At 41.8% G+C, this 21,847-nt stretch overlaps 1 protein-coding gene across 8 annotated transcripts in view; it reads left to right on the top strand.

Moving 5' to 3' along the window:
- The window catches only part of TAF4 (TATA-box binding protein associated factor 4), an 87,644-nt gene that overhangs the window by 28,423 nt on the left and 37,374 nt on the right, over window positions 1–21,847 (top strand). The gene's annotated exons all lie outside the window — the stretch shown is intronic.

Below are 21,847 nucleotides of genomic sequence, written 5' to 3' on the forward strand. Positions count from 1 at the left end.
ACAGGTTCTCAAAACTGGCCACAACTGAAATCTACAATCTTCTTACCATAACTGTATTGTCAGCCCTGGGAATTTAACAAAAAAATTAAACAGGTTTCTCTGATCACAGGTATATTATACTGTTACTCTGTTCTGCTATCTTCTTATGGCATTATAGTCGACACTATGAGCTAGGGGTGTGGTTCCCAGCTCACAGGTACCTACTCGCAGTAGCTCAGTGACAGCTAGCACCGGTGTAATAAATGAAAGTGTAGCTGTGGTAGCATGGGCAGTAGCAGCGATGGCCCAGCTTAGCCATGCTGAGTATGTATTCAGAGGGGTCAGACAGGTTTGTACGTAGCACAGCTAAGCCATGCTCCTGCTGCCCATGCTACCATGGCTACACTACTATTTATACTTGAGCTAGCTCTCATTGAGCTACCATGAGTATGTCTGTGAGCTGGGGATCACACCCTAGCTTGTAGTGTAGACCGAGCCTAAGAAGCCTGCTAAAAGGTATGCAGCATAGTGGGGAGGGGGGAAGTACTATATGCATGTATTGAATTAAAACAGTACAGAGCTGGTAGATCAGGAGAATTTTTTTTCCCCTGCCATGTCCTCCTCCCCCCCCCACCCCCAAGCCTAGGCAAAAGTGAAATATAGAAACCCCACTTTTTTTCCTTTGAGTGAGTTTTAGTACTTATGAAAATTGCTGAAGACTAAAGGTCCTTCTTGTCCACAGAATAGTATAGTAAAATGTAGTAACCGTTAAAGCTTCCCTACACACCAATCTGCAGGGATCAGCCCTGGGTGATGGGAGTGTGGTAGATCGTTCTCTGTGTCCACTTAATCCTCTGTTCTTTAGGCTGAGACTGCCAACAAGGATATCACAGTTGTCCACTAGTCACTGAACTGATGCCACAAATTGATTTTTATATAGGTCATAGAACAACTGTCAGATGGTAATGGTAGAGGGTCTCTACAGCTTTACTCCTCCCCCAGTATTTCCTAGCATCTGCTAGTAGTTGGCTGTGGGAAATGGAGACACAAATGTGTATTGTATTCTATCACCTAGCTTCTGGGCTGTTTTTTTTTTTTTTGGGCTCCTCGTGCACTATGAATAACTCCAGTGGGCTGCCACCACTGGTAGCTTTCCCAAGCAATAGCAGGGCTTGGCAACACTTACAAATTTGCAGCGCTGCAGCAGGGTGTGAAAACACACCCTCTCCAGCGCTGCAAATTGAGGCGCTGCAAAGCGCCAGTGTGGTCAAAGCCCCAGCGCTGGGAGCGCGGCTCCCAGCGCTGTCCGTTATTCCCCACAGGGAGGTGGAGTACGGACAGCGCTGGGAGAGCTTTCTCCTAGTGCTGGCGCTTTGACTACACTTAGCGCTTCAAAGCGCTGCCGCGGCAGCGCTTTGAAGCGCTAAGTGTAGCCACAGCCTCAGTGTGAAACTGACCTGATTTGAGGAGTTTCATTGTTGTAGGGTTCTGAATAGCACTAGTGAAAATGACCAATGTTAATTTCACGCTGCTGCTGCTTGGTAGAGCTATAGCTCCAATGCTTCCACTGGCACCTGTGTAATCTGTATACTGAAGAGGACATTATCCATTTATATTTGTCTCACATTTGGATGGTTTTCTTCACAACCATAGAGGTTGGATACTTAATTTGTTTTAAATGGAGGTTTAAATTCTACAGCAATATATGGGTTTTGGCTCTGTCACTTGCTGGAGGAAGATTCTTACTTCTCTTGGTTTTGGTTTTTGGTGTTTTTTCCAACCTCTGCTTATTGTGGTCCCATTTAGAAAAGTATTTTATGCCTAACTTTAAGTATATACTCAAGTCTCATTGACTTGAATAGTGATGCTTTCCTGAACTGGAGCCATTAAAAGCAGCTTGCACACCTGTAGTGTGTGTATATATATATTTTGGCAAACAGTCTTCTTTGTATTTAAAAATCCAAATGTTTGTCACCAAAAATCAGCTGGGTGCACCACAATAATTGTCATAAAACTGGCATGAAGGCACAGAGAGAGACTTTGGTCCCAATCCTGTAAACCGTTTTATGTACATGTGATCGTACTCGGATGAATGGTCCCACTGACTTCAGTAAAGAGATGTATCTACTAATGTTTTTCCAGGGTTGGTATCCTAGATTAGTAAGCATAAGAGGTTGGAAAGAAAAAAGGGGAAGCTAACAGATTTTGAATAAAATGATCTAAATAGTTTTTTTTTATTGTAAAACTCTGATACTTGTTATAGCTGAGCACATTGCTTTTTGGGTCCATTCTCCTTTTTTTTTTTTTTTAAGTAGGCATCTCTGAAATGCTTAATTGTCTCTAAGTTTCTGTGAATGTGAATACACATGTGAAAACTTGCTGACTTTCAGATGAAATACACACAAAGTATCTGAAGGAAGAATGCTAAATATTGGAATGTATCTCCAATTCTAATTCCCACCAACTTGTGAGCAAGTCCAAATGTTCCCACCTGTTTACAGCTTTTGTGTACTATACTATAGCCTACCAGTGTTATGCTGCTAACTGTTAGCATGGCCATATTTTGTGTGGTTTAAAAAAAAAAAGGTATCTAACAAGCAAGGATAATAGCAGCTTATTGTAGTACTTTCACTTTCAAAGCATATTACAAATGTTAATCCTCTCATAACCCCTGTGTGGCTGGAAAGTGAATGTATTCTCTCAACTTGAAAGCTGGGGAAACTCAGGGTGAAAAGTTGTGACTTTCCCATGGCCATTAGGGGTGTCAATGTCAAATCCAAAATTAAAACTTGGAAGTTCTTTGCTCAGATCACTGGATGATATCTGTTTCCAAGAGAGAAAATTATGGATTTCCTCTGTTCTACATTTAAAAGGGTTGGGGGGGAAAACTGCTCAAATTATATATCAGCAAAAGGAACACTTTTGCTTGATTTGAAGTGTCTTTTTATATGTAGATCCATCAGGTTTACCATATATTTCAAGACTAAGGGGGGAAAAAGTTTTAGACTTGTTAAAAATTGAAAGATCTTACCTTATTATGACAACCTTAAATTTTGCCCCAGAAGAATTTAAGGTTGAGAGGGTGATTTTTATTTTTATTTTTTTTTAAACAGCATATTATGAGGCAGAGCAATACATTGTTTTACATTGACCAGTAAAATACAAATTGACACTTTCAGTGACCAGGCTTTATAGGATGTATAATTGTGATTCTTCAAAACCAATTTGTGGAAGCATTTAGTTATCTTGAGCTGTATATAATACAGTTCCATTTTAGAGTTAGAGTAGTTATGCAAAATTTTGTATTCATACCAGTCTTCATAACAAACTAGGATTCTCTTTTTAAAACATGCTTAATTTCAGTTGAAGTTTGGTGTTTTGGGGATTACTTACCCCTTCAGTTTAAGGGCCATGCAGATGCCAGTGATCAAGGCAGTTGCTGCTTCTGAGGCATTCTGCACACCACTACTAGCACAGGAACTGTCCAACAGTGTGTGTGCTCAGTGAGTCACCATAATTTTCTATTTCCACGAATCTAAGTGGGCCACTTTTGAAAGGCACTCAAACTCTTCTGGCCTGGGGACCAAACATTTGGATGCTGCTCTCAACTTGAGTTCACAACTCAACTGCCGTACTCTATTTTAGCTAAGCTGGCAATCGAAAATGTAAATGTGAGCACTTCATATTAATCAGAAAAAATGTGCATTGGTCAATCAACATGGTGATAAGACATATCAATTATTACAAAATACCCTTGAGATTGTTTTGATCTATTGAATATTTTGATCACTTTCAGTTCTAATTATTGAAAAGTGCTTCTTTTGATGCTTGTAAATAAAAATGTAAAGTTTTTTTTAATTGCATGAGCTATATATAGAATTATTTCAAATAAAGACCCAGAATGCCTTATTACACTACTTGAAGTTCTTCCATTAAAAATATTTTAATGTGAAAGGGCTTAGTTTAAAACACTCTTGACAGTTTTAGTCACCTGGGGTCAAACTCAGCCTTGGTGGGCTGGGCATATCTCTATTTGCCCATTTCTGAACATCCATGTTTGATTTTGAGATACTCAGTTACAAAGTTACTTGTCAGTCATGCTAATTAGTTTATATTTTGTTCTTGAAAAAGTAACTGAAGCGGTAGCATTATAGAAACAGTTGGTCACTTGAGAAATATAGTAAAAAAAATAAATGTTTACTAGTGATCTTAGTAGTGGAGAAAATATCTTTTGACAGTCTGTCAGCTAAAACACCTGATATTATCAACTGTTAAGATTCTGTGTATGGTTAGGTGTACCCCTGCGCCTGGTGGAGCCTCTGTGATGTCCAATGGAGTCTACCTGTGGCCACATGGGTACACTTGTGCCAAGTCAGTTGTGCAATCAGGACCTCAATGAGCATTAGTGAAATGAGGATCCTGTTAAAATCTCCTCCCTCCTTCTGAATACTTTCCTTCCCTGATGCATGTCTTAAATTTAAAACTAGGAATCCGTTCTGATATTTCACCTAAGTTCCCTCTAAGCTGCATGGCTGTGCAGCTGCCTATTGAGCCCTGCTCAGGGCTGTGGTAGGGAGAGGCGCCTCTCCCTCAGCACAGACCAGTCCCGGACTTGCTGTGGCCAGGGGAGAGGAGCTCTTCCCTCGGCTCGGCCCAGAGCAGCCTGGGAGAGGAGCTCCTCCCCTGGCCTAGCTCTGCTGGGACTGCCACAGCAGGAGAGAGGCCTCTACCCCGGCCCGAGTTGCTGCGGTTAGAGAGGGCTGGGAGGAGTCGTCTCTTCCCACTGCAGCAGCGGGGCAGCCTGCACTCCAAACCCTTCATCCCTGGTCCCACCCCAGAGCCTGCACCTCCCACATCCCAACCCTCTTCCCTAGCCCTGAATCCCTTCCCAAACTCTTCATCACCAGCCCCACCTTAGAGCCCTTACCCCCCCTGCACTCCAACCCTCTGCCCCAGCCTTGAGCCCCCTTCCACATTCCAAACCCCTGGGCCCCACCACCACCGCATGAATTTTATGTGCACCAACGTGGAGGTGATGTGTGACAAATCACCTCCATATTGGTGCACATAACAAAATTCATTCCACACCTGGATATAAACAATTAGAGGGAACACTGTATCTGACCCCTGTTACGGAACTTCTTGAGTAAAAATAATGCTCTACATGATATGTACACTAGTTTAATTTAAATTATTTTTTTAAACTGACTTAGATCTTGTCTAAATCCCCAAAGTTGTGCTTTATACCAGTACAGTTAAAGTAGTATAGCCTCCCTAGTGTGGGGCACTGTAAACCTAATTCCCGTAAGGAACGGGACAGGACTAAGCTGTACTATTTGTAAGGTACTTTTTATGGTATAACTACATCCACAGTAGGGATTGTACCAGTATAACCAGTTGGTTCTTTTTTTTTTTTTTTTTAAATCACACACTTAAATAGTTTGGTTATACCAGTATGAAAACTATGCAAACCAGGCTGTAGCAAAATCAGTGCAAAATGCTATGTGGACATGCTTATTTTGGTTAAGGCTTAAACTACACTTAAATAAGTTTGATTTAAATTAAAATAACTGTTCAGTCTTTTACACTGGTTTATCTAAATATGTTTAAAATGACACACTGAGCTAAACTGGTAAAACTTTCTCATGTATACAAACCCTTACTTTGACTAGCTCGATATGCTAAATGTTTTTTAAACTAAAGATACTAATTGATTTGAACTCAGATGGGATTGAAACCTATCGGTCCCAATCCTGCAATGAGATTTGCACAGAATGATCCCTGCAGTCTCCCAGATCCCCTCTGAAGGTAGTGTACAAATATAGAGTAAAAGACTGTTCCTGCCTCCTTATCAGTGTTAGATGACTACTAGATTATTAACATTCAAATGTAAAGGGTGACTTTCCTTTTCATTATTAATTTATTGCATTTTGATCATCTTGGGCAAACAAGTCAGTGTCACTTTTTGTTTCTGGTCTTTCACTTTCTGGTGAGCTGGCACTAGCATAGCGCTGCAATAGGTTAACACTGTAGGGAGGTGTTCAAATAAATTAAAGTTCTTCTGGGCAGAGACTGTCTTTACTCTTTGTGCAGCCTCTAGCACAGTGAGGGTTGGATCCTGATTTGGGTCTTTATGTAGTTCTGAACTACAAATAAATCCAAGCAAATAACCAAAGGTGGAAAATTGTATCAGTGACATTGGGTAATTTTTTCAAATAAAGAACCAAAAATGTAAGTTTTGAACCTCATCTACCTGGCAATCTCCCTTTTAACTTTACAGCATTGCTCCTTGACAAAGTATTGCTGAGAAACATTTTTCAGTGATACAGACAAAGCTCTCTTGAATTTGTATTAGGTACAATGTATCATTTTAAAACACTGTCATGCGTTGTGTGGAAGAGTTCATATGGATCCATATATAGTACTTCATTCTTCTAGTAAGAGCAATCTATATAACTTTTAAACATTACTATCCTAATATATGCCCTTGTGAGTTGCTGAATTATTAAACTCATAGCATCAGTTTATCATAGAGAATTAAAAGTATACTAGGTACTGTACAGACAGCTAAAATAATAATATCCTTGTCTCACAGGGCAACGTTTCCTAAATGGTGCGACCTGACCTACCGGTGGGTTGCCATATGCAGGGCTGGATTAACCTATCACTAGGCTCTAGGCAAACATCCACTTCTCCTCACTCAGTGTAGAAGTGAGGCCCGGAAAGGTAACTGGGGGTGGGGGTGGAGAGGTTGGAGAGCAAGCTTACCCCACAGCAGCACCTCCCATGCCATGGGGCATTCTGGGTGTTGAGACCTGTGGCACAGAGTTGCAGAACCAATCAGGTTTGTCCTGGCTGCCCCTCCATCTCACACACACACACACACACACGGGTGGCTGGGCCAAGCCTGAGTGGTGCTGTGACCTCATGCCCAGTCATCACACCAGGAGTAGGCAGGAGCCATCGCTGCAAGTTGAGTGCAGGGTGGGCTTCCTCTCTGCCTCCACCCCTCCCTGGGGCCTTTCCTTTACACTGGGCTGGGGTTAGGGTTTTGGTTCCTGGGATGAAAGGTGCACATGTGTAATGGCGGGTTGCAAAAAGAGAGAGAATGCAGTTGGTGGGTCGCCTTAGTAAAATGTTTGGGAATCTCAGCCATAGGGCATACCATCTAAATATCAGTGTAGAAAGAGAGGCTAGGTGATGGGACACAAACAAAAAGCAGATGACTGCCCAACAATGTTTAACTTTTGAAAAGTAACTATTAATAATCAAGTGTATATATTTCCATGAAGAAAAGCTAGGACTAGTAAACCTCCTGAAAGAAACGAGGGTGGGCCATGGTGGACCTGGTCAGGGAGTGGGTTCCAGCCATAAGGAGCAGCATAGAACAAATTGCAATGACAGGGGAGAGGAAAATCTAAAGAGGGTGATTAGTAGACTGTTTTGGAAAAAAGAATGAAGTGATAGAAATAAAGCCCCAGAGGAAGGAGATAAGTTGTGCAGCACATTGTAGAAGTAAAAGGAGCTCAAATTTGGTGTGGTGGTGGTTACTTTCTAATAAAGATATACACTGACACATGCAAAGGTCCTACCACAGGAAACCAAAAAGGGCTCCTATCCATACAATGTGTCATTCACAAATATATCGTCTTGTTCCTCTCTTCCTAGTATGCCACTACTTCTCTTTTTCCATGGTCCCTTTTAAAAAAAGAGAAAAAAATAAGTCTTTTTACTCATTACCCCACATTGTTCCCTTGTTAAATCTAGGTTAATTTTTTTTTTACGGTTTCTTAATTGATGAGTTGTTAGAACGAGAAACATATTTACAGATGTGGAGAGAAGATTTTACTTTTTTAGTGAGTTTTTTTGCTATATTAAAATTAGTTCTATTTGAAAAAGAGATGGTACTGAATAATGTTGCTATTATGATAGACATTTATGTATCATGTCCATGTAACAGTTTAATTTTACTTCTAATTGACAGAGGTCTTATTGGTCTCTCTTGTATCTGAACTTCCAGGAGCAGTATAGTGCTGTAAAAACCCTAAAATATGAAATTCTGCGCCTGCCTAGGGAACTTGAGGCGGGGAGGGAGACAGTGATGCCACCACTGGTTCAGCTATACGTTTATTTGGCACGGTGGTAAAAGTGCTACAAGTCAGAGGAATCTTGTCTACATTATGGTTCCTGCCACTGCAACAGAACAAGTAGCACTAGTGGAAATTTTTCCTAAAATTTTCTAATGTAGACAGGGCTTTAGCATGGAATGAAAACTAGCTGGCTTGCAAAACCACAGGTGCAATTTAACATATTAAAATACCCATTTGTGAATTAAATTCACCCTTCCTCAGAAGAAATTAGATTCATATACCACTGGGTCATATTCCCTCATGTAACTCTTTTGAAGTTAGTGGAGTTACACCAGGGATAAATTTAATCCACTTTGTTTATTGAGATCAAAATTATTGAAGTAAAAATTGGTTTACCTCTTGATAGTAGTTTGCCTTTTAAGTTCTTGCCTTCTTGGACTTTGCTAATAATGTACAACTAGGGCATGTTAAGCATGGATTTGTTACAGAAAAACCTGCTCTCTGAATTTCAGAATAAAACCAAACATGCATCAGTTTGTTTATAGCTTGACAGAAAGGTGTTTTGGTGTTTTGAAAGAAGACTTGAAATCATGTTAACAACTTTCCAGGTAACATAGCTTTCTAGAGAGGTGTTAACATAGTTTCAAAGCTGACTGTAATTGGGGCATTTGTTGAGTAACTGAGACCGCTGACCAAGGAAATAACCCACTTCCTTCCCTGACGCACCAAGGGACGCACCCCATCCATGTACTTATCCGTTACACCAATACTGACTTGGACTCCTTATTCATTCCATGGGTGGCGTACCTGAGCCCACTTATCCACTGACAGTTTAAAAACCTTTGCACCCCAATCTGGGTCTATTCCGGTTATGCGATATGTATGTATCTCTTCATCCTTACAACTGATACCTGTAACCCGCTCCCCCATAACCCAAGCCTGACCCCAGATGTACAGTACCTTCCCTTTTAACTTGTGTATTTCATTTTAAACATTCACTTTAATTGCAGTGGCTGGCTACCAACACTGCTCCCTCATCTTGGAAAGCAAAACTTTTCAAATGAGTCCACCATCAAGAGTGGTCATCATTTGGTGCTTTAACATTGACATTTGCTTCAACTGTTAATTCTTAAAATATTTTCATTAGCAGCCCATACTTGATTCATCTATTGAATTGGTAAGCGATATAGTAAATTGAGCTGTATGGATGCAATGAAGTTCTTGTGTAGGATTAGTGGGGAAAAAAAGCCTTTGGCATGAAATTAGTCTACTTTTATACATCGAGCAATTAGGAGAAACAAACTTATGAAAATGACTTTTGCATTATACAAACTTGTCTGTAATTAATTTACAAAAATTAGACTGAGAGTGAGCTATAGTTGGGGCCCTATGTAATCTGTGATTCTGAGGCCATGGAACTTGCTGCAGAAGTCATCCTAATGCCACAGAATTGTGCTCCAGAATCTCAGCTTTCATTTTTAAAGAGCTGTGTTTCCAGCCCTCACGGTTGTGAAATCTAAACTAGGGGCTTGTCTACACTGGCACTTTACAGCGCTGCAACTTTCTCGCTCAGGGGTGTGAAAAAACACCCCCTTGCGCGCAGCAAGTTTCAGCACTGTAAAGCGCCAGTGTAGACAGTGCACCATGGCAGCGCTTTAGCATTGTTAGTGAAGACCTGCCCTGAGTGTAAACTGATGTGGTCGTATCTTCCTGGGTTTGCATAGCACCTGAAACCATAGTTCTTAGGGGTGTGAATTGCCCCATTCATTTGTCAGTCACTCCAGTTTGCCTTGGATTTTTTCTTTTTGCTGTAGGCGGACACCTGATATCCTGTTTTTATATATATTTTTTGGTGTCGCTATCTTTCTGGGACTAGCTTGCAGCTTCCTTTTGCTCTCCAGGTTTCCCCATGAGGGAGAGTTAGATTCTAGTACATGCACCCTGCACTGTTCTATGTAACCAGGAAGAAGGAGGTTAAGGGGGAGCTGGGCTGCCTGGAAAATAGCTGAATAGTCAAGGCTCAGGGAGCTGGGGAGATAAGCTGCAGAAGCCAGCTATGAGTTTCCCCATTCCTTGGGGGATAGGGAGTGAAGCTAGGCTGTTTGGGGAGCATAATGGAAAAACATATCCTCAGAAATCACTGTGGAAAATATTTTTTTTATAACAATAAATATTTATTTCAATTATGAGCCACACTTGTGTATGTTTGCATGGATTGGGGGTATTTTGAGCAATACAATAGATTGATACTGCAGAATAATTTAGGAGGAGTTGCAAAATTTGGTCCTTTGTGGTGCCATACATGGAGTGCCTCGACCTACATAGCATTTTCAGGTTCTTCCCAAGCTACTTCAACATGCCCAGTGTAGTTCAGCTGCCATTTTATGCCAATGTGATGGCAAACTAGGTCTTGAAGGGTCCTTGAAAGCCTCTCATTGATCTGTTAAGTTAGAAAATTCACATTCTTAGAGAGCAAGACCTTATTTATCCAAGCAATTCAAGAGGAAGTTCAACCACAGAACTGACTGGCTAAGTACAAGACACTCCCAACTGGAGTTTGAGAACTTGACCAGGAAATGTCCTTTCATGTGTCAAAGATGTATGTTTCCTTCCACAATGCTTCCCAGGGTAAAAAAATCCAAATCTTTGGCTTGAGGCTATTGTAGAGCTAGATATACCATGGGTGGGTTTTTTTTTTTTTTTAAATGTCTATGTACTTTGCCTTCTAGCAAGAGTAGCTTGGAAAATCAAGGAAGGCAAGGCCATAGTCCCCAGTTCCCTTATTTGCTGATTGTGTCAATCTATGGTCCATGGCAACTTGCTGCTTATAAGGATCTGCTGAAGGAAAGCCCACTTGTTCCATGCCTCCAAAATCTCAACTTGTTGGCCTAGAACTTGAGGCAAAGGCTCCAAGAGCGTGGTTATTCATGAGAGCCAACTGACTTCCATCCTTCCTGGATTTCAGAAATAGTAGTTCTAGAGTAGTTCTGATGACTTTCAATTCATCTACCTTATCTAAATATTCTATGTGGTGCAGTAGGGACGAACAAATAATTTTATAGACCTCCCTGTCAAATATAGAGCATGCTCTTTTTCATGTTTAGAAAACCATCGTGTCTCCGCTGTTTTCAAGTTCCTGTGCACAGTCTTGGACACATCAAATAATTAAGTGACATCTTTGCTGTTTATCCTTGTATTTTCATGAATTCTTTACAAAAGTAGCCAGGCTTTGCTCCTTTCAGTACTCATCAGATGGCTAAGAAAACAAACCAATAGAATCTTAACTTGGTCCTCTGAGACCTGATGACATCTCCTTTTAAGCCATTTTGCACGGGTGTCAGACCATTTCTGAACTCTGAAAGTAACTTCTGATTTTGACTGGAGCTGGATGAAGTGGGGAAAAGACCCTCCCCATAAAACTTCATGAAAACTTTGTCACTGTTCTTGCACCCCATAGATTTTGGAAGACTCCAGTCTTTTTTTGCAGCAAAGCACACAGGACTTTGAAGTCCTTTGCCCAAAATTTCAACAAGGGAAATAGTGTAAGTTCTACAAAAGTCTTAATTTTTTAAAAGGAGTATTCTCTGTAGAAGATCTATAGCCCTAAAAGAATGATAGGACTGGCACATTAAGTGTATTGTGTATAAATAGTTATTTTAATGTTAAACTGCCCCATTCTATATGACTCCTTAGTAGGACCCTGATCTAATTCCAGGTACTTGTTAGTTTTACTCCGATGTGTGTGTAGCTGGATAGGTTTGACAGCAGGAGAATATGATTTGTGGACTACATGTTTAACTAATTCAGTGGTGTGTGTGGTGGTGTGTTGTTTTTTTTGTTTTTTTTTTTGTTTTTTTGTTTGCAGTAACAGTCTAGTGCAGGGGTCTCAAACTCAAATGACCCCGAGGGCCGCATGAGGACTAGTGCATTGGCCCGAGGGCCGCATCACTGACACGCCCCCTTGCTGCCCCTGGCCCCACCCCCAATCCACCCCTTCCATGAGGCCCCGCCCCTGCCCTGTCTCTTCTCCACCTCCTCCCCTAAGCGCGTGCAGTTTTAATAAATATATACACTCAGTAATGCACCTCACTCAAAGGACAAAACACGCACTTAGATTTACTGCCTAAGGCTCTGGGAGGGAGTTTGGGTGGGGGAGGGGGTCTGGATGCAGGCTCTGTGCTCGATGCAGGCTCCAGGCTGCGGCAGGGGGTGGGGGTGCAGGCTTTGGGACGGAGTTTGGGGATAGGAGGGAGTGCAGGGGTGAGGGCTGTGGGGCTGAGGGCGAGGGGTACATGATGCAGGAGGGGGCTCAGGGCTAGGGAAGAGGGTTGGGCTGTGGGGTGAGGGCTGTGGATGAGGGGTTCATGATGCGAGGGGGCTCAGGGCTAGGGAAGAGGGTTGGGCTGTGGGGTGAGGGCTGTGGATGAGGGGTTCATGATGTGAGGGGGCTCAGGGCTAGGGAAGAGGTTTGGAGTGTGGGGTGAGGGCTGTGGATGAGGGGTTCATGATGTGGGGGCGCTCAGGGCTGGGGCAGAGGATTAGGGTGCGGGGGGATGAGGGGTTCATGATGTGGGGGCGCTCAGGGCTGGGGCAGAGGATTAGGGTGTGGGGGGATGAGGGCTCTGGCTGGGGCTGAGGATTAGGGTGCAGGGGGGGATGAGGGGTTCATGATGTGGGCTGAGGGTTTGGGGTTGGAGAGGCTCAGGGTAAGGGAAGCCTGCCTTGCCAGTACTGGCGGAGGGCAGGCACTAGGACCCTGCACCCTAATCCTCAGCCCCAGCCAGAGCCCTCAGCCGCCCCGCACCCTAATCCTCTGCCCCATCCCTGAGCGCCCCCACATCATGAACCCCTCATCCCCCCGCACCCTAATCCTCTGCCCCAGCCCTGAGCGCTTCCCTTTTCCCCCCCCCCCCAGCCTGGCCCCGGCGGGTCCCGCTTCCCTCCCCCACCCCCCGGCCCGGCCCCGGCGGGTCCCGCTTCCCTCCCCCGGCCCCGGCCCCGGCCCCGGCGGGTCCCGCTTCCCCCCCCCCCTCTTACCCGAGCGCGTCTCCGGCGGTCCCGCTCAGAGCCGCGTGGTGAGGGGGCGGGGCTGGGAGCTCCACGCCGAGCGCAGCGCTCAGCCCAGAGCTCCCAGCCCCGCCCCCTCCCCACGCGGCTCGGATCGGGGCGGGGCTCAGGCGCTCGGACGGAGACTCGGCGCTCTATGCGCCGAGGCTCCAGGAGAGGGGCGGAGGCGGGAGCCTCCGCTCTTCTCTTGGGGGCCCCTGCGGAGCTCCCCTGGGGAGCTCCGCGGGCCGCAGGGAAGAGCTCCGCGGGCCGCATGCGGCCCGCGGGCCGCATGTTTGAGACCCCTGGTCTAGTGGTCAGATGTTTGTTTTTGTGAGGCTTTGGTAATATGGATATAGTTTTGTCATAATTAGTGCTTGAGAGCAAGACTCACTTTTTAATATGAAATTTGTGTGGGTTCTCTACACTATCTTGTCCTTTTGACTTTTTTTAATATTGGCTGGAGATGTAGCTTTAAACCCCCCCCCCCATCTGTTCCTCTGTGAATAGAAATCAAAGGTAGTTATTCATTTAAGCTGTTTAAAAGTCATGATACTCTTCCATTTTAAAATAGAAATGTAGGGCTGGAAGGGATCTCAAAAGGTCAACAAGTCCAGCTCCCTGCACTGAGGCAGGCTCAAGTAGACATAAGCTATCCCCGACAGGTGTTTGTCAAACCTGTTCTTAAAGTCCTCCAATGATGGGGATCTCACAGCCTTGCTTGGAAGCTTATTCCGGAGTTTAACTACCTTTATAGTTAAAGATTTGCTAATATCTAACCTTACTCTCCTTTACAGCAGATCAAGCCCATCACCTCCTGTCCTACCTTCAGTGGACATGGAGAACAATTGATTCCCTGTCCTCTTTAGAACAACCCTTTACATATTTGAAGACTATTATCAGGTCCCCCACCTCAGTCGTCTTTTCTCCAGACTAAACATGCACAGTTTTTTAACCTTTTCTCATAGGTCAAGTTTTCTAAACCTTTTATCATTTTTGTAGCTCTCGTCTGGACTCTCCAATTTCCCCACATCTTTCCTAAAAAGTAGTGCCCACAATTGGACACACTGGTCCAGCTGAGGCCTCACCAGTGCTGAGTTATCTCCTGTGTCTTACAACTCTGCTGTTAATACGCCACAGAATTCCATTAGCCTTTTTCACAGCTGCATAACATTATTGGCTCATTCAATTTGTGATCCATTTATAACTCCTAGATCCTCTTCAGCAATACTTTCACATAGCCAGTTATTCCTCTTCTTATAGCTATGCATTTGATTTTTTTTCTTTTACTTCCTAAGTGTAGTACTTTCACTTGTCCCGGTTGAATTTTGTTTTGTTGAATTCAGTCCAATTCTCCTTATTTGTCAAGGTCATTTTGAATTCTAATCTTATCCTCCAAAGTGCTTGTAACCCCTCCCAGCTTGGTGTTCTCTGCAAATTTTATAAGCATATTCTTCACTCAATTCTCAGTCATTAATCAAAATATTGAATAGTACCAGACTCAGGACTGACCCATGTGGGATCCCAGCAGATATGCCCTCTCAATTTGACAGTAAGCCATTGATTAACTATTCTTTGCGTGTTCAGTAATGCACCAACCTTATAGTAATTTCATCTAGATTGTTTGAGACTGTCATGTGGGATTGTGTCAAATCTTACTAAAATTCAACATATGATGTCTACTGCTTCCCCCACTTTCCATTAGGTCAATAACCATGTCAAGAAGGAAATTAGGTTTACGTGGAATGATTTGTTCTTGGCAAATCTGTGCTGGCTGCCCCTTATAACCCTATGATCCTCAAGGTGCTTACAAATTGATTGTGTAATAATTTGTTCCAGTATCTTTCCAGGTGTTGAAATTAGGCTGACTGGTCTATAATTCCCTGGGCCCTCTCTATTTTCCTTTTTAAAGATAGGTGCTATATTTTCCCTTCTCCATTCCTCTGGGACCTCACCCATTCGCCAAGAATTCTCACAGGTGACTGCTAACCATTCCAAGATTGTTTCAGCTGGCTCTTCAAGTATTCTAGGATGAATTTCATTCGACTGTGATGACTTGAATTCCTCTACCTTATCTTAACATTCTTTAATCTGTTCTTTCCCTATTGTGGCTTGAGTTCCTTGCCTCTTGTTAATGTTAATTTTATTGAGTATGTGGTCACCATTAACTGGGGGTCGGGACCCCTCGGGGTCATGAGGTTATTACATGGGGGGTCATGAGCTGTCAGCCTCCACCCCAAACCACACTTTGTCTCCAGCATTTATAATGGTGTTAAATATGTAAAGAAGTGTTTTTAATTTAAAAGGGGAGTCGTACACACAGGCGTGCTATGTGAAAGGGTTACCAGTACAAAAGTTTGAGAACCACTGCCATTAATCTTTTTAGTGAAGACTGAAGCAAAATAGTCAAACTTCTGAGCTTTCTTGATGTCATCAGTTATTAGCTCTTTCCCCCACTAAATATAGGGACCTACACTTTCCTTTATCTTTCTCTTGTGCCTATTTATTTAACGTGTGTTAATCGTCTAGCCAAGTGATGACAGTTCTTCTTGGCCACCGTTGAACGTAGTCTTGTACCTTATGTATCTAAAGAACCTCTTATTGTCTCTTAGGCTAAGGCACAAAATGAGGTACAGCTAGCAAGGGACCTTTCTGATTTTTGTCAATAATGCTAATAAAAGGTTGTGATTATAATATCAGGATACTAAAAAGTTGACGACATTGCTCCTTAATGTTATGGATTTCAGACTTGGTTTGAGTTCGATTAGTATAAATACTATTATAAATGGTTTAGTGCCTCTTGTTGAAAAGAATCTCAAGCACCTTACAAACCGTGGGCAAAATCCTTCTTGAAGAGCCCAAAATACCTATTGACCTTAGTGTGTGTGTGTGGGTTCTCTTTTATGGAAATCCACTGCTTTATCAGGAAAACTGTTGGGTTCCAAGTGTTTTGGGCAGAGCAGAAGGCTAGCCTTGTACCTTGTTTGACAGTGCTCTCTGGTCGTGTACCTACTGAACTGCTGTCATATTTCCAATCTTCTGCCTCCATGATCAGAAGCAGAGGTTCCTCTGAACTTACCTCAGGCTTCTTCCTTACGAGGCAGACTTTCATTTTTTTTCTTCCTCCTACTAGCTTGGCTTACCTCTGATAGGAGGACAGTCTTTACACATGCACCTATGACAGGGTTTGGGATTAGGCCCTGATCAACACTGGCAGTGGGTAAATTGTTCCAACAGCAACTTCAAAGGGCACACCTACTGTGTACAACTTAGCTTGTCATACAATATAGGTGCCTGGCTTTTTGCCAATGTTGAGCCAAGGTCTTGAAGGGAAAAAGATGTAAACAAACATCATGGACACCAGCACAGGCTGGTCAGTTACAGGACGAAGAAATGAGGGTTCTGTGGGACAACCTGGATTGCCACAGTGGCAGGTCCCTACTGCCCCTGCCACTGTTTCCCTGGGAAGCGCTCTAGTAACTCTGTCCTTTCTCTGATTCACTACATTGAATGTTCATCCATTGTGCAGCTCTGTATCGTGCTGTCAGGTCATGCTGTAGAAGAGACCATAGTGAAACACCTTGGCTTTGCGAGTAAAAATTGGACACTGCTCCATTATTGGCTCAAGTTTATTCAGTCATTCTTCAATCCGTCATTTTTTAACTCACTCTCTGCCCCCTCCCACTTCAAGGTGTGGTGTTTTTTTTTTACTTATCTCTAGCCTTCTCCATTCATGTAGGGATGTGTTCATCTCCATTCCTGAACATTATGGTTTGATGATGACTTTGTTTGTATTCCTTGTGTAATTCAGAATGCTGTTATTCCCCACCTCTGCTTTGTTCTCACATGCATGTTGCTGTTAGCCCTTTGTGGTGATTTCTTATAAAGTAGTTTTTTCTTAAACCTGGTCTATACTTAAATTAGACTGAACACCTATGTCACCCAGGGTGTGAAAAATGTTGTGCCCTAGCCGCTGTAGTTAGATCGGCCTAACCTCAAATGTAGATGGCATTCTTTTGTTAACATAGTTACCTCCTGTCGGAGACATGGATTAACTACGTTGATGGGAAAAACCCCTTTCTTTGATGTTGATAGGAAGCACATATGCTGTGGTACTACAGCTGCAGCGATGTAGCATAGACGTGTCCTTAGTTTAGACTAACAGGGGCTCTGTCTAAACTAGAAAAGGTTGGGTTTTTTTCCAATTAAGTTTGCTCTGTTGAGCCAATTTAACTTGATTGAAAACCACACTCTACACTTATGTAGACACAGTTTTACACCTTCAGCTTGATTTTTAGCAAGTTATAACAACTAGGGTCCTGTTTTGATTAGTTAAGCTGGTTCAATTGAAAATCCCCCCCCACTTTTCTCCTAGTCTAGACTCCATATGAACACCAGGTATGCTAGCGTTGTATTACTTAGTGTGGCTAAGATTTCCACACTAAAAGCTTTTTCTTTGAAACTACTTTGAATAATTTTGTCCATGTTCATAAATTATCAAAATACTAACAAGCAATTATTAGTAATTTCAGACACTTAGATTTTAGTATAGGATTGTAGCAAGGTTACAACCTGATTCATCTTACAATATTTTTCTAGTCTTATGTTGATACAGGCTGTTTCAGTAATTTGTTAATATTAACATTATTAATTTTTATAGCACCGTAGACGAACAGGACAATTTATAAATAATCCTGTAATAACCCAGATACAAGGAAGCTTAGCTTGTATCAATAGCACAGTATGTCTTTCTCTGGAGTAACCATCAACCAACTAGATCAACACACTAACTTTAGACCAGTAAGGTTATTTGAATTATTTTAAAAAGATAAACTATATTAAACTAATACAAAAACTATATTAAAATAATTTATATTGTTACATAAACAAGCCCTTTGAATTTGCAGTTAAGGATCAAGCTTTCAACAGCCAGGAAGAGTGGACTGTAATAGAAGAGGTAGTGCTTCTCCATTGTTCAGGTTCAAGGTTTTAATTGCCAAATGTGAATTTCTAGCCTTTTATACAAATTGCGCCTAAAATTATTTTTTCCTCCATGATGCCAGAAGTCAAACTTTCTTGGTATGCATTCTATTGCTTGTTTGTGGTATGCTTCACAACTGTTGGTTTCAGGCAGTTAATATAGTTATTCTATATAATGCATATGCATGTTCCAATTCTGCTGCTTGTTAGCTCTCAGAACAAGGAATTATACTAAATGGGCTTGATCTTCAGGTGAACCAGAGCTCCATTTGGTGTCTTTGTCTCTACCTCCCTTCTTTCACCACCTCTAGTCTTGGGAGTGTGAAACAGAGGAGTCTTAAGGCTGTTCTGACATAGGTTGACAGTAGGGCTGTCGTTTACTCGCAGTTAACTCATGCGATTAACTTAAAAAAAATTTACCGGTAATCGTGATAAAAAATTAATTGCAGTTTTAATCACACTGTTAAACAATAGAATACCAATTGAAATGTATTAAATATTTTTGGATGTTTTTCTACATTTTCAAATGTATGGATTTAAATTACAGCACAGAATACGAAGTGTGTACTGCTCACTTTATTACTTTTGATTACAAATATTTGCACTGTAAAATGATAAAAGAAATAGTGTTTTTCAATTCACCTCATACAAGTACTGTAGTGCAGTGATTCTCAAACTATTGTACTGGTGTGACCCCTCCCCCCATAAATTAAAAACACTTGTTTATATATTTAACACCATTATAAATGCTGGAGGCAAAGTGAGGTTTGGGATTGGTGGCTGACAGCTCGCAATCCCCTATGTAATAACCTCGCGACCCCCTGAGGGGTCCCGACCCCCAGTTTGAGAACTCCTGCTAGTGCAATCTCTTTATCATGAAAGTGCAGTTTACAAATTTATGCATTTTTTGTTACATAATTGTTTTGTTTTTGAGTGCAGTGTAAAACTTTAAAGCCTACAAGTCCACTCAGTCCTACTTCTTGTTCAGCCAATCACTAAGACAAACAAGTTTGTTTAGATTTGTGGGAAATAATGTTGCCCATTTCTTATTTACAATGTCACCAGAAAGTGAGAACAGGTGTTCGCATGACACTTTGGCAAGTAAATACACCTCTACCCCAATATAACACAAATTCGGATATAACGCGGTAAAGCAGCACTCCGGCGGAGCGAGGCTGCGCACTCCGGTGGATCAAAGCAAGTTCGGTATAATGCGGTTTTATCTATAATGCGGTAAGATTTTTTTGGCTCCCGAGGACAGCGTTATATTGGGGTATGCCCCTTCAGCCACCATTCCAGAGGACATGTTGATGACACTTGTTAAAGTTATGTGTTAATTAAATTTGTGACTGAACTCCTTGGGGGAGAATTGTATGTTTTCGGCTCTGTTTTACCCTCATTCTGCCATATATGTCATGTTCTGGTAGTCTTGGAAGATGACTCAGTACAAGTTCGTTTTAAGAACACTTTTACTGCAGATTTGACAAAATGCAAAGAAGGTACCAATGTGAGATTTCTAAAGATAGCTACAGCACTCGACCCAAGGTTTAAGAATCTGAAGTGCCTTCCAAAATCTGAGAGGGATGAGGTGTGGAGCATGCTTTTAGAAGTCTTAAAAGAGCAACACTCCAGTGCGGAAACTACAGAACCTGACCCACCAAAAAAGAAAATTAACCTTTTGTTGGTGGCATCTGACTCAGATGATGAACATGAGCATGCGTCAGTCTGCACTGCTTTGGATTGTTATTGAGCAGAACCCGTCCTCCTCATGGATTCATGTCCTCTGTAATGGTGGTTGAAGCATGAAGGGACATATGAATCTTTAGTGCATCTGGCATGTAAATATCTTGCGACGCTGGTTACACCAATTCCATGTGAATGCCTGTTCTCGCCTTCAGGTGACATTGTGAACCAGAAGCAGGCAGCATTGTCTCCTGCAAATGTAAACAAACTTGTTTATCTGAGCGATTGGCTGAACAAGAAGTAGGACTGAGTGGACTTCTAGGCTCTAAAACTTTACATTGTTTTATTTTTGAATGCAGTTATTTTTTTTGTATGTAATTCTACATTTGTAAGTTTAACTTTTGTGACAGAGATTGCACTACAGTACTGAGGTAAATTGAAAAATACTATTTCTTTTGTTTTTTACAGTGTAAATATTTGTAATAAAAATAAAGTGAGCACTGTACACGTTGTATTCTATGTTGTAATTGAAATCAATATATTTGAAAATGTAGAAAACAACCAAAAATATTTAATGTTCTAATATTAACAGTGCGATTAATCACACGATTACTTTTTTTAATTGCATGATTAATAGCGATTAATTTTTTTAGTCGCTTGACAGCCCTAGTTGACAATAAGGGATAGCTCAGTGGTTTGAGCATTGGCTTGCTAACCCCAGGGTTGTGAGTTCAATCCTTCAGGGGGCCATTTAGGGAAGTGGGGTAAAAATCTGTCTGGGGATTGGTCCTGCTTTGAGCAGGGGGTTGGACTAGATGACCTTCTGAGGTCCCTTCCAACCCTAATATTCTATGATAATGGTGTCCTAAGTGCAGTTCTGCCAGCCTAGGACCATAAAAGTACAGCACACTCCAGCCATGTAATGAGCATAGCACCTATACTGAGGTGGGGCCTGGAACAAGTTGGATAGAGCTGTCTATGTTGACTTTGTACTGTCTAGAGTAGGGTGACCAGATATCAAGTGTGAAAAATCGAGACGGTGGTGGGGGTCAATAGGCGCCTATATAAGAAAAAGCCCCAAATATCAGGACTGTCCCTATAAAACCGGGACATCTGGTCACCCTAGTCTAGAGAGCCCCCCATGCAAGGTGACAATCACCAGCTACCCCTTTAGGACTGTTTTAAACCCTCTTTGTACTAGTAGGGCAATGCCAAGAGGGCCTATTATAGGATGGAATCACTCACGGTTTCTCTTTCTGGGGGGAGGGGAACAGAAGTTAAACTTAATTTTATATTTTTTGGATGAGACACACAACCTAGGGAGTTCAAAAGTTGTGAATTTTAAGAACTAAGTCCATCACATGCACTTGCAAGGTAATGGCCTTTGTTACTGGAGGCTTTATAGTTTCATCTGGCCTTATCAGTTGGTAAAAAAAAAAAAAAATAAAAAATTAAATTTCATAATTTGTCACAAGACACTGTATTTGTCTTGAACGTGGCACTTGGTTTGTTTATAAAGTACAGCAGGAGTTTGATTATTTTCAGTTTTAATCTTATTCAGCTATACTGATTCAGTGCTTCTTTCCAGATCTGGTTAGTGTAAGATGTGACAAAGCAATGGGTGAAATGGATTTGTTGCCCATTATTTCACATTTACACACTGGAATAAAATGTCAAGTTCAGTTTGTGAAGTGACACTTGAATATATACATAATAATACTCATTGAGGATGTGAACAAGTTTGTATTGTATAATTTTTTACTCATTCAAAAACATTCTGAAGTTGTCCATTTTTGCAGTGATCAGTATTGTACATAAAGGGTGATAGAGAGAAAAAATTCAGTGGAGGTTCTGACAGCAGTTAAAGTGAACTGAGAATTTGACTTGGTTGAGTATTCAAAATTTCCTGTACCGAAGTAGCATTGCTTTTATAAGATATTACTTGTATGAAAGTTTAGCAGTTATTTTACCATCTCTCGAAGCTCCACAAGCATAAACATAAAACATGAGTTATGACACAAGTGAAAGGTTTTATGCTGCTTTTAATTAATTAGCTAGAAAATGTTTTT

The sequence above is a fragment of the Mauremys mutica genome, chromosome 13 (genome assembly GCF_020497125.1).
Source record: "Mauremys mutica isolate MM-2020 ecotype Southern chromosome 13, ASM2049712v1, whole genome shotgun sequence".
NCBI lineage: Eukaryota > Metazoa > Chordata > Testudines > Geoemydidae > Mauremys > Mauremys mutica.